This window comes from Sciurus vulgaris, assembly GCF_902686455.1.
Source record: "Sciurus vulgaris genome assembly, chromosome: 16".
In the NCBI taxonomy this organism is placed as follows: domain Eukaryota; kingdom Metazoa; phylum Chordata; class Mammalia; order Rodentia; family Sciuridae; genus Sciurus; species Sciurus vulgaris.
This window is the reverse complement of record NC_136477.1, coordinates 19,112,514-19,124,781: the sequence shown is the minus strand read 5'-3', so window position 1 is coordinate 19,124,781 and position 12,268 is coordinate 19,112,514. Positions and strand designations below refer to the sequence as shown.

General features: G+C 40.2%; 1 protein-coding gene across 1 annotated transcript in view; it reads right to left on the bottom strand.

Moving 5' to 3' along the window:
• MAP4 (microtubule associated protein 4) overlaps positions 1 to 11,959 on the bottom strand; it is a 178,164-nt gene extending 166,205 nt beyond the window's left edge. Inside the window, exon 1 of the mRNA XM_079116675.1 lies at positions 11,942 to 11,959. The gene's annotated coding sequence lies outside the window, so the exon portion shown is untranslated. The remainder of the gene's footprint in view (positions 1 to 11,941) is intronic.
• Positions 11,960 to 12,268: the final 309 nt, after the last annotated feature.

Genomic DNA, 12,268 nt, shown 5'->3' with positions numbered 1-12,268 from the left:
GTAGAGTGCTTGCCTTGCAAGCAGAAGGCCCTGGGTTCGATCCCCAGCACCCAAAAAAAAAAAAAAAATTATCATAATGAAATGTGAAATACAAACAAACAGACTTGCACATAAAAATAAACAAAAAATGAAAAACAATCTCTATTTGCAATAATAGGGAAAATCAAGTAAATAAAAATATGTTCATATGATACAGCATTATGTAGCCATTAAAGATTATCTTCAGCTGGGTGCAGTGGTGCACACCTGTAATTCCAGCAACTCAAAAGACTAAGGTAGGAGGATTGCAAGTTCAAAGCCAGGTTCAGCAACTTAACAAGGTCCGAAGCAATTTAGGGACTCTGTCTCAAACTTTAAAAATATAAAAGGCTGGGGATGTGGCTCCATGGTTAAGTGCCCCTGGATTCAATCCCTGGTACAAAAAAAAAAAAAAAAAAAAAAATTTCTTCATGCCTGGAAATGAAAGACAGACAGAACTAAGAAAAGAGAAAGTCAAGTCAGGCACAGTGGCACACACCTGTAATCCCAGCATCTCTGGAGGCTGAGGCAGGAAGATTCAAGTTCAAGGCCAGCTTAAGCAATTTAGGCACTAAGCAACTCATTGAGACCATCTCTAAATAAAATATTAGAAAGGACTGGGGATGTGGTTCAATGGCTAAGTGCCCCCGGGTTCAATCCCCAGTAACAAAAAAAAAAAAAAGATGATGAAAAGAAAAGAGAAGAGCAGGTTAGATCCTGCCCTTTGTCAGCAATGTTTTGTTACACTTATCTCTCTATAATTTAGTGAATGAGAGGGAAAAGAAAATGAATAAACTTGAGTTTTCCAATGAAAAATAAATAAATAAATACAAAACATAGTCAATCACATTACTGTAAGTACTCCTGGATTCAAAAAAGAACTATTTTGTGAATGAGCCCAGAATACATTTCCCCAGAGAAACACAGAAAATCAAAATAAGGTTCCTACTCTAACTCAGAAGTTTAAATCCTTCGTATTCTTAGTTCTAGAAACAAAGAATACTTAGGGGCAAAAGGTACAGAGGGGCAGAAACAGAAGTAACAAGAATTACCTTTTTCTGGGCCCTCAGGAAACTTTTCCCCCTGTGGTGCTAGAGATCAAACCCAGGGTCTTGTGCATTAGAGTCAAGAGCTCTACAACTGCCCAGGAAACATTTTACAATAGGCAAAAATAGCCTTACAATACTCTACTTCCTTTCTGCAATTTTTCAAGCCATTAGCTGCATTATGCTTTACTAAATCCCACCATAATAGCACCATTACTCCAGCATAAACTGAATATACATTTGTCAGGAGGGAAAGAGAAATGAAGACCAACTCTAAATAAAAATAAAAAAGTGCTGGGGATATGACTCAGTGGTTAAGCACCTCTGGGTTCAATCCCTGTTGCCAAAAAAAAGAAAGGTGGGGGCTGCAATGGCTGCAAATATAACTCAGTGGTAGAATGCCCCTGGGTTCAATTTCCAGTACCCCAAAACACACACACAAAAAATCCTATTGGAAGTAATAAACAAGCTCAGCAACGCTGCAGAACATCAGATCAATATACAAAAGTCAGATGCATTTCTATATGCTAGCAATCAACAACCCAAATGAAATTAAGAAACCAATTCCGTTTACAATAGTATCAAAAAAAAAAAAAAAAAGTAAAATGATTAAGAAAAATTTAACCAAGCTGGGCATGGTGGTGCACACCTATAATCCCAGACTCAGGAGACTGAGGCAGGAATTACAAGTTCAAGTCTAGTCTGGGCAATTTAGTTAAACCCTGTCTCAAAATAAAAATTAAAAGGGCTGAAGATGAAGCTGGGGTTGTGGCTCAGTGGTAGAGCGCTTGCCTAGCATGTGTGAGGAACTGGGTTCGAGTCTCAGCAACACCTACAAATAAATAAAATAAAGGTCCATTAACAACTAAAAAATGTGTGTGTGTGTGTGTGTGTGTGTGTGTGTGTGTGTGTGCGCGCGCGCGCGCGGCTGGGGATATGGCTCAGTGGTAAAGTGTCCCTGGGTTCATTCCCCAGTACTGCAAAAATAAAAATAAAAAAGAATAAATTTAACCAAAGAAGTACAAGACATATACACTGAGAAAGAACTTAAAGACATAAATAAATGGCTAAATGCAGTGATCTGTATCTATTAATTTCAGGTGCTCGAGAGTCTGGGGCAGAAGAATCCCAAATTCAAGACCAGACTAAGCCCAAAAAATTTTTTTGTTTTATATTTTTTAAAAAGAGGGGCTGTGATACAGCTCAACTATAGAGTTCCCCTTGTTCAATCCCCAGTACTATCAAAAAAGAAAAAGATCCCAGCAACCTGGGAGTCTGAGGCAGGAGGCCCAGAATTCAAACCCAGCCTCAGCAACTTAGCAAGGCTCTGAGCAACTCAGTAAGAATAAAATATTCTTAAAAGAATATTCTTTAAGGGCTGGGGAGATAGCTCAACCAGTAAAGTGCTTGCCTCGCAAGCACAAAGCCCTGAGTTCGATCCCCAGTACCACAAAAAAAATAAAAAAAAAAAAAAAGAATATTCTTGAAAAATATTCTTAAAAGAATAAAATATTCTTAAAAAGGGCTGGAGATGTGGCTTGGTGGTTAAACACTCTTGGGTTCAATCCCTAATACAAAAAAAAAAAAAAAAAAAAACAGGAAAGACATTCAATGTTCATGGACTGGAAGATTTAACGCTGTTTAAGACAGTGATATTCTTTAAATTGACAAATTCAATGCAGTATCTAAAAATTTTAACTTGATTCTAAAATTCATATGAAAATGCTAGGAATCCAGACTGGCCAAAACATTCTACAAGCAGGACATGTTAGTACACACCTGTAATCTCAGGAATCTGGGAGGCTGAGGTGGGAGAATGGAAAGTTCAAGGTCAGACTCTGCAACTTGGTCTCAAAATAAAAAATAAAAAACTATCTTGAAAAGAAGAACAAAGTTAGAAAACTCACACTTTCTGATTTCAAAATATACTACAAGGCGACAGTCATTGAGACAGTGTGGTATTTGCTTAAGAAAGATTCGTAAATCAACAGACTCAAGAGTTCAGAGATAAACCTGTGTATCTATTGGTTAACTGACTTGCAACATTTTCTTTTTTTAATGCAAAAGATAAAAGATCTGAATACTCTCCAAAGAAAGCACACAATTGGTCAATAAGCACATCAGTCATCAGGAAAATCAAAATTACAATGACCCATCACTTCATATCCACTAGGATAGCTATACTCAAAAAGATAACAGCAAGATTTTGAGAATTTGGAGGGAACTAGAACCTTCATATACTGCTACTAGGAATATAAAATGGAAAGGCAACTTGATAGTTTGGAAAGCAATTTGATAGTTTCTCAAAAGGCTAAACACAGTAACCATATGACACAGCAATTCCACTCCCAGGTATATATACACAGGAAAAATGAAAACCTACAACTACACAAAAGCATACAAAGAATGTTCATAGCAGCATTATTCATATTGGCTAAAAAGCAAAATCAACACAAATGTTCATCAATGAATTAATGGATAAACAAAGTGAAATGTATCCACATAATGGAATATTATTTAGCCATAATAATGAAAAGAAATGGTTGACACATGCTATAATGTAGGTTAACCTGAAAACAATAGGCTACATGAAAAAAGTCAGACACAAAAGGCCATTTATTGTATGATTCTATTTATATAAAATACCCATAATGGAGACAGGAAAATTAATGGTTGCCAGAGGATGGGGGAATGAGAAGGAATGGAAAGAAACTGCTAATGGGTGTGGGGTTTCTTCTGGGAATGAGGAACATGTTCTGGAATTAGATAGTGGTAATAGTTGCAGAATACTGTGACTACACCAAAACCCACCAAATTATATGCTTTAAAACAGTGAGTTTTATGGAATGTGAATTATATCTTTTGAAATGTGGACTGATAAATGTCCAAAGAAATATTAATAAATATTTACTCGGTTAATAAAATAAAACACCAAAGAAAAGTACAACCTAAACTAGGATAGAAAGTTGTTAATAAAGACTTTTTTTTTCCCCCCCAAAGATCAGGACTTACTGAAGAATAGAAACAAGAACAGAATTCTTACAGTGCGACAGCACGTTTTCCCAAAGAAAGACAATAAATAAAGGTTGACACCTGAGCTGATATGAATGGAACCAATCCTATAAGTCTGCCTGATCCCTTAACCCCTCTACTCCCAAATTCTCCCTAAGCTCAGAAATCACTTATTTACCAGCCACCCGCAGCAACGTTCACTCCCCCAAACTATTTCTTTTCTTCTTTTTATTTTCTTTGTCTTTTGTGGGTTTTTGTTGTTGTTGTATTTTGTTTGTTGTTTTTGGTGGTTTTTTTGTTTTTTGGGAGTTTTTTTTTTTTTTTTTTTTGGTGGTACTGGGGATTGAACCTAGAGGCCCAGTCCTTTTTTATTATTATTTTTTAAATTTTTGGGTACCAAGGGATTGAACCCAAGTGATGCTTTACCACTAAGTTACATCCCTAGCCATTTTTATTTTTTGAGACAAGGTATCACTAAATTGCTGGGAATGACTTTGAACCTTCAATCCTCCTGCCTCGGTCTCCAAATTGCTGGGATTACAGGCCTGCACCACCGTGCTTGGCCTTTTTATTTTATTGAGACAGGGTCTCACTAAGTTGCTGCTGAGGCTATCCCTGAACATGCAGTCCTTTTGCCTCATCCACTCAAACCATTGGAATTACAGAAGTGTGTCACTACACCAGGGAAAGCTACAACTATTTATATGTGAATCAGAAACTATCCATACTCTGTCATAATTTTAAAAAAATCATATAACCTAATTTTGGTCAATAATCAAACTATTAGAAAGATCTAGCTAAGCTCAGGGAACGATGGTGCACACCTATAATCCTAGCAATTTGGGAGTCTAAGGCAGGAGTCCTGATCAAAAGTTTGAGGCCTAAGCTGGGTTTGTATCTCAGTGGTAGAGCACTTAGCTAGCACATGTGAGGCACTGGGTTTGATCCTCAACACTATAAAAAAATAAAGAAAGGTATTATCCATCTATAACTAAACACAAATATTTTTTAAAAAGTGTTTGAAGCCAGTCTCAGCAATTTAGTTAGACCCTCAGCAACTTAAGTGAGACCCTATCTCAAAATAAAAAATAAAAAGTGCTTGGGATGGAGCTCAGTGGTAAAACACCACTGAGTTCAATTCCAACTACCAGAAAATAAAACCAAAAAAAAAAAGAGGGGTAGGGGGTGGAGGGAGAAAGGTTGAACTATGCTTTCAGTTTCAAGACGTAAAATATTTTAATCATAATTTTAAACACAAACTATAGAAAATCAAAACCAAGATCTCTTTTGGACAGACTTCCTAAAATAATAAAGAGAAAAATAAAGCATGAAATTTTGGCTCTAATTACATACCACTAGGGTATGATGTTGGTACTAAATATTTTTTTAAATTACCCAAGTGAAAAACAGAAAATTTAAAAAAGTCAGTTGTATAGGAAGGGTAACAAAGGCACAGGGTAATGGAAACAAGATTCAAAAGGATCCCTTTGGAACAATGGACAGAAATTAGCAAAGAAAATGGGAACATTAAAAAGTCAAATACATAGGGACTGGGGATATAGTCAATGGTAGAGCACCTTGGCTGGCACATGTAAGGCTGTGGGTTTGACCTTTCTCCCCCCCCCCCCCCCCCAAAAAAAAGTCAAACACACAGGTTCAGAAAAATCAACCAACAAAGAACAAAGACTCGGCTTAATATTAGTTCCAGGGAAAAAGATGTAGAGATAAGTTCTCTATTTGACAGATATAAACTAACTTTGAAAAGTAGATATTAAAAGAAAAAGAATTTATTCTAAAACAGCACTGATGGAAAATGACTAAGCAGTAAGTTCCCTAAGGGTAGAGATAATTACTGAATTTTTTTTAGACAATGTCTCACTGTTCTCAGGCTGGCCTCAAACTCCTGGGTCAAGCAAACCTCCTGCCTCAGCCTCCCAGCTGGAACTACAAGGGCACACCATCATGTCCAGTCATAATGTGTTTTATAATCACTTCATTTTAAAAACCTAACACAATATCTGGATCAGATCATATCTGACAAACACTGATAAACTGGAGCATATCCACAGGATGATGCCTAACATAGTAAAAAATTTAGAAAGCACATTTCATGAGAAATGTTTGTGGGGGGGAAACTGTTTAGTCTGGAAAAGAAAAAACTTAAGTGAGACAAAATAACTGTCATTGAATAGCTGGAAAGTGGAATCTGGAGTTTCACAGAATAAAAATAATAGGGGGTAGTGAAATTAGAAGCACTGAACAGAAGCTATAGGGAAGCAGATTTGACATCTTTATCAGGCAAGTCTTCCTAACATGATAAATTTGCAAACCTGGAATTGGTAACCACCAGTTGTGAAGTACCTATCTTGAGAAACAACTGTATAGAGGACTATGATTGTACAAGTGGAAAGAAATTCATGAAAGGAATTATTCTTGTTCTCAATACAAGCAAAAGTTTTTTGTTTTTTTTTTTTTAACTGCCAAAACCCAGTAACTTCTTTAACTAGAAACATCCCATCAAAAATGGACAAAGGTTGACTAGTTAGCCAAGATACTTGATATGAAGAAACTATTTGGCATCAAACACAGCACTGAAAGTGAGTACAGGTCACCAATTCCAGCTAGCCGCTCACTTCCTGTTTAGCCAGAGGCAAATGACTTCACCTCTCAAACTGAAAAACAATAATTTAAAACCAGAAGGGGCTGATATAGAGCACTTTCCTAGCATTCAGGGCCCCAGACAAAAAAATACCAATATTAAAGAAAAATAATTTAAAGTAGTTAACACCTAAAAAATAGTTCAGAAATTTACTTTAACATTTTTTAAATTTTATGTACAAAAAGTCAAATAAGTAGATTTCTTATTTGTTAAACCACCCAGATTTCTTTGTCTGAACAGATGTCTATTACAAATAAGCAAGAAGGGAATACTAGAATAAACTCTGGTGCTGGATTAGAGTCAGATATTAGATATGAACATGTTTATATTTATATACAGATAAAAATCATAACTATGTATGTATATACATAGGTGAGCATGCATATATATATATTATATATAAATCCATATATACATGAGGACCTAGAAGCTGTGATACCCAGAAGAAATGTATGTACTCAGCACATTCAGAAACCAGATCTTTATCTTAATACTTTTCTTAACAAAAGGAACCAGAGCTCCCTGGAGAAATGGCTGAGTTTAGCACTAGGACAGGGAAAATTCAAGATGAGACAGGGGCATCTTACAGAATCAGGCAGTTCTAAAACACTAAGAGATGTGTATGTGTATGTGTATGAAGAACACAAACCAGACATGGTGGCTCACACTTGTAATTCCAACAACTCCAGAGGCTGAAGCAAGAGGATCACAAGTTTGAGATTAGCCTCAGAAATTTAGCAAAGCTCTGAACAACTTAGTGAGACCCTATATCAAATAAAAAAAAGAAAAGAAAAAGGGCTAGGGATGTGGCTCAGTGGTTAAGCACCCCAGGTTCAATCCCTGGTCCAAAAAGGGGAGGGGAAGGGGGGAAGGGGAGGAGAGAGGAGGGGAGGGGAGGGGAGGGAAAGGAAGAGAAGAGAAGAAAAAACACAGGTGCTAATGTTAAAATGGCCAGAGCTGGAATAAACTGAGCAACAAAATACATTATTTTTAATAAATCTATTATTTTTTTATGTGGCGCTAAGAATCGAACCCAGTGCCTCACTTTACTACTGAGCTATAACCCTAGACCCCAAATACAGTACTGGATTGCTAACAAAAAGAATTTACGAGTCCACATTGATATAAGTGATTTTATGGATAAAGAAATAGATGGAAAACATAAACCTTCCTTACAAAAGAATTCCAAATAATAAAAGTAGAAGGAAGTAGGAATAGAGAAAATCACCATTAGACCACCCACACTAATTGCTGCTGCTGGCAAGATTCACTGATGGGGGCTAGGGATATGGTTCAGTGGTAGTGTTTGCCTGGCATGTGCAAGGCCTTGGGTTCAATCCCTAGCATTACAAAGAAAAAGAAAATCACTGATGAATACTAAAATGAGTGGATGAAACTTGAAGGACAACTCAGATCTCTGTATCTCTCCATAAGTTGTATCTCTCCATAAGTTGTCTTTTATTTCGGTTTTTTTGGTTTTTTTTTTTTTTTTTTTTTTTTGTACTGGGGATTGAACCCAAGAGTGCTTAACCATTGAGCCACATCCCCAGTCCTTTTTATTTTGTGAGACAGGGTCTCACCTAGTTGCTGAGGGCCGCAATAAGTTGCAGAGGCTGGCTTTGAACTTGCAATCTTCTTGCCTCAGCTTCCCTAGCCACTGAGATTACAGGCATGGCCCACCATGCCCAGCTACCCCATAAGTATTTACAAAATACTACAGTGATTTTTAAATATGCCTACAAATTCTTGGATACCCCTCCCAAGGTAGAGCTTAATTCCTTTCCCCTGGAGTACATGTATGTTTTGATGACTTGTTTTCCCTTCTAAGAAATAAAGGAAACACCACCTTAATTCATCAAAGTTATGTCAGAAATGAGTCATGTTAGTTATCTAGTATTCCCAGATTTAATGTGATGATAAGGACATACCAGGCCTAGCAAGGTGGTGCATGCGTCTGTTATCCCAGCCACTCAGGAGGCTGAGGCAGGAGGATCACAAGTTTGAAGTTAGCCTTGGCAACTTAGCCAAGACTCTCAGGTACATAGGGAAACCCTGTCTCAAAAAATAAAAAGAGGGGCTGGGGAGCTAGCTCAGTTGGTAGAATGCTCACCTCGCAAGCACAAAGCCCTGGGTTCGATCCCCAACACCGCCAAAAAATAAAAGAATTTTAAAAATTTAAAAATAAATTAAAAAGAAATAAAAAGGACTAGGGTACAATGCCCATGGACCAGTACCAATAAAAACAGGGCATACCAAGATGGGGGTGTAGTTCAGTGGTAGAATGGTGAAAGGGGTCCTGAGCACGTATGAAGCCCAGAAGCCCAGTGTTCAATAGTCCAACATGGGGAAAAAAAAAAAAAAAAAGTGAAAACAGTGCTATTTTCTTGGTTTCCCTTTCAAATTAACTAAATGAAATGACCCACCAAGATGCTTTCCACTGGGTCACAATGTTCCTCTAAGGAAAACTGTTTCAAACCTAAACACATGAACTACTCATGTTTAATATAAAAAAAAGAAAAAGAAAAAAATGATGCCAAAAATTTAAAATGTCAACAGCAAGAACTTATAGTCCACAGATGGATTACCAAATCCATCCATAGAAACAAGATTAGGAAAAACACCAAGGCACCAAGATAGGGAACAATCAACTCTCTGACTAAAGTTAAGTCATCTGGCCAAAAAAGAAAAAAAAAAAAAAAAAATCCAAAGCCAGATGTGGTAGTGTGTGCCTGTAGTCCCAGATTTTTGGGAGGCTAAGCAGAGGGTTGCTTGATTAGAGACAAGATCAGCATGGGCAACTCAGGGTCTTTTAAAAAGGAAGAAATAAAGAAAAGAAAGAAATGAAAAGAAAGAAAATCCAGGTGTTTCCTTTGGTGTCAACAAACAAGGGAAAATGGCTTTTAAATATGCAAACTTATTTGTATATTTAAGAATTTTAACACAGGAATGCTGAGAAATATATGGAGATGACCAAAACCAACCAACCACAGTGGGAAAATGTATTAAAACACACTCCAGCACTCTCCAATTTTAGCACATGGGTTTACAATGGGAAAACTCACTAGGATTCTGAAACTTGATTAAGACATCCCCTAAGAATAATCAGTTGCCCTCATTCCAATTCTATAATCAACTACTCTCTTATTACTCTGATTAGGCTGCTTGGAACAATGAAGGTGTCCTGGTCAGTGGATAATTAAATCCAACTGTGTACACGGCACCCAATACTTCTGACATAAATAAACTGGTATCAGATTTATCTGTCTCTAGTGAGTTTACTTTGCATTAATATACTCCCAAGCACTTGAAATCATGCTGTGTGAACCAAAATTCTGAAGTTTCTAAACTACTATATCAGAGAGAACTAGATGTTGGTTTAAATGCCACTACTATCTGTGTGACTTCAAACTCCTGTCTCATTCCTTATCTGCAAATAAATAAAACCAGCTCCTGGGAGATGGCAAGTGCTCATATTATTATTTTAAAATTAAATTTGAAAGGAAGAGTATAATTGAGGTTAAAACATTTCATATGAAACAAAGTAGTAGAGGCCATTAAACTCCATTAATTTAAATGACATCCCCAGAAGAGATTCCTACTTTAAGGAGTTGAGAAAAGCAAAGTTAAAAAGTTGCAAGTAAGAGCAGACTTGGGAGGCTGAGACAAGAGGATCCCAAGTTCCAAGCCAGCATTAGCATCTTATCAAGGCGCTCAGCAACTTAATAGAAACCCTGTCTCAAAAAAATAAAAAGGGCTGGAGATGTAGCTCAGTGGTAAAACACCTCAGTACCAAAAAATAAATTAAATAAAAATTTAAAAATAAAAAGTTGCAAATAAAATGCCCACTGTATTGTACAAATGGAGTCTCTTCTTAGCAACTCTGATGTTGTCTACCAAATAGTAATACCCAGGAATAGTTAGAACATGACAACTGTTCACTCTAAATCCATGTGCTCAGCTTGGATTCAGGATTGATTTATAAAAATAGCTGCTGCTGTTGCTGGTCTTTGAATCTCTGCGCTGACGACTGGGCAATGTTACCCTATAGGCCCAGAGCAGCTGTATTCCCCTCACCACACCCATTTCTCTGCCTACCCAGCCAAGCTGACGGCACCCCCCTCCCATCTCTGCAACACACTATTCTCCCTCCTCCTAGGCTGAGTGAGCAAATTACAAGCACAAATATCCCCTGATGCAATGCCACAACCATCCCTGGGAAAGAGCAGGGGCAGTTGCCAAAAGCGCAGCAGCAGGGAAATGGGCGGGAGACACAGAGAGCAAGGAACACTGCAATGTTATGCAGACAGGGAGAGAGAATCGAGAGGCCCTGGGGAGCAATACTGTAACTGGACCAGAGGAAAAGGAGAAAAGGGGGTTTCCAGCAGAAAGCTGGGTAACACTAATCTTTCCGAGGAGTACATGCTTCACCCTGAGTATGTGTCCTAAAACACAAACCTAAGGGAATTCGCTTCCCAAAGTAGCAAATGCATTTCATTTACACGTTTCTGAAGGTAAATCCCACCCCGAACGACCCCAAGGGCAATTTCAATAAAATTGAGCTCAGTCAACACACCAATGAAGAACCTGTTCCATGCGCTAACCCACAATCTCTGGTCCAACTGCCCCTTCTGGTCCCTGTCCCTACCTTCTCCTAATGCCACCCCTTCCCACTCCCGTAGCCATAGGACAAGCTTTAGTCCCACTGCCAGGGCCCACGCAACACAGCAAGGGCCGCGGCTCAGGCCCAGTTCTCCAGACAACCCTCAGGCCCATCCGCAACCCCCGACTGGGCACTCTCCAAGACTCGCCTCAGTCCTACATCAACTGACCTCGTAAAGCCTTAGGAAACAGCCCTGAGTCCCGCACACCCCGAGCCGCACCCAGGCCCCAGGCTGCAGCCGCCCCTTCCCTCTGGGCTCACCCCACCCTGTGCCTGAGGCGCCACCAGCTGCACTGCCCCCGACCCCACGCGGGACCGGAGCCCGCTGCGACACACAGCCCCGGGACCGCGCCTCGAAGACCGCGAGGTCACGCCCGAAGGCCCCGCCCGGCCCCTCCCGGTCGCCCCGCGTCCGGCTAGCGGCGGCCACCGCCCTTCCCCGCCCTGGGCTGCCCCCACTGGGTCTAAGTGGACGCAGGGCAAGCTCGGGCAGTCCCGGGACAGCCGAAAGGCGGCCCTCTGATCGGCCGCCCACGTCTGACCTACCCGCCGCCGCCGCCGCCGCCGCCGCCGCCGCGCCGGAGCCGGAGGGAGCCGTGAGGAGCCGGGAAAGGGCCGGAGCAGCCGGAGCAGCCGGAGCCGGAGAGAGAGCCGAGGGGCGGGGCGCAGAGAGGCGCCGCTTCCTCACCGCCCTCTTGAGGCCCGGCGCGAGGACAGAGCACCGCCCCTACCCAGCGGGCGCCGCAACCGAGGCCAATAGGCGCGGGGCGAGGGCGGGCTGAGGGCCGCCGCGAGCCAATGGCCGCCGGCCTCGGCGCTTCGACCGCTCCCGGACGCGCCGCGAGCGCGGGCCGTTGGGGGCGAGGCGTGTGG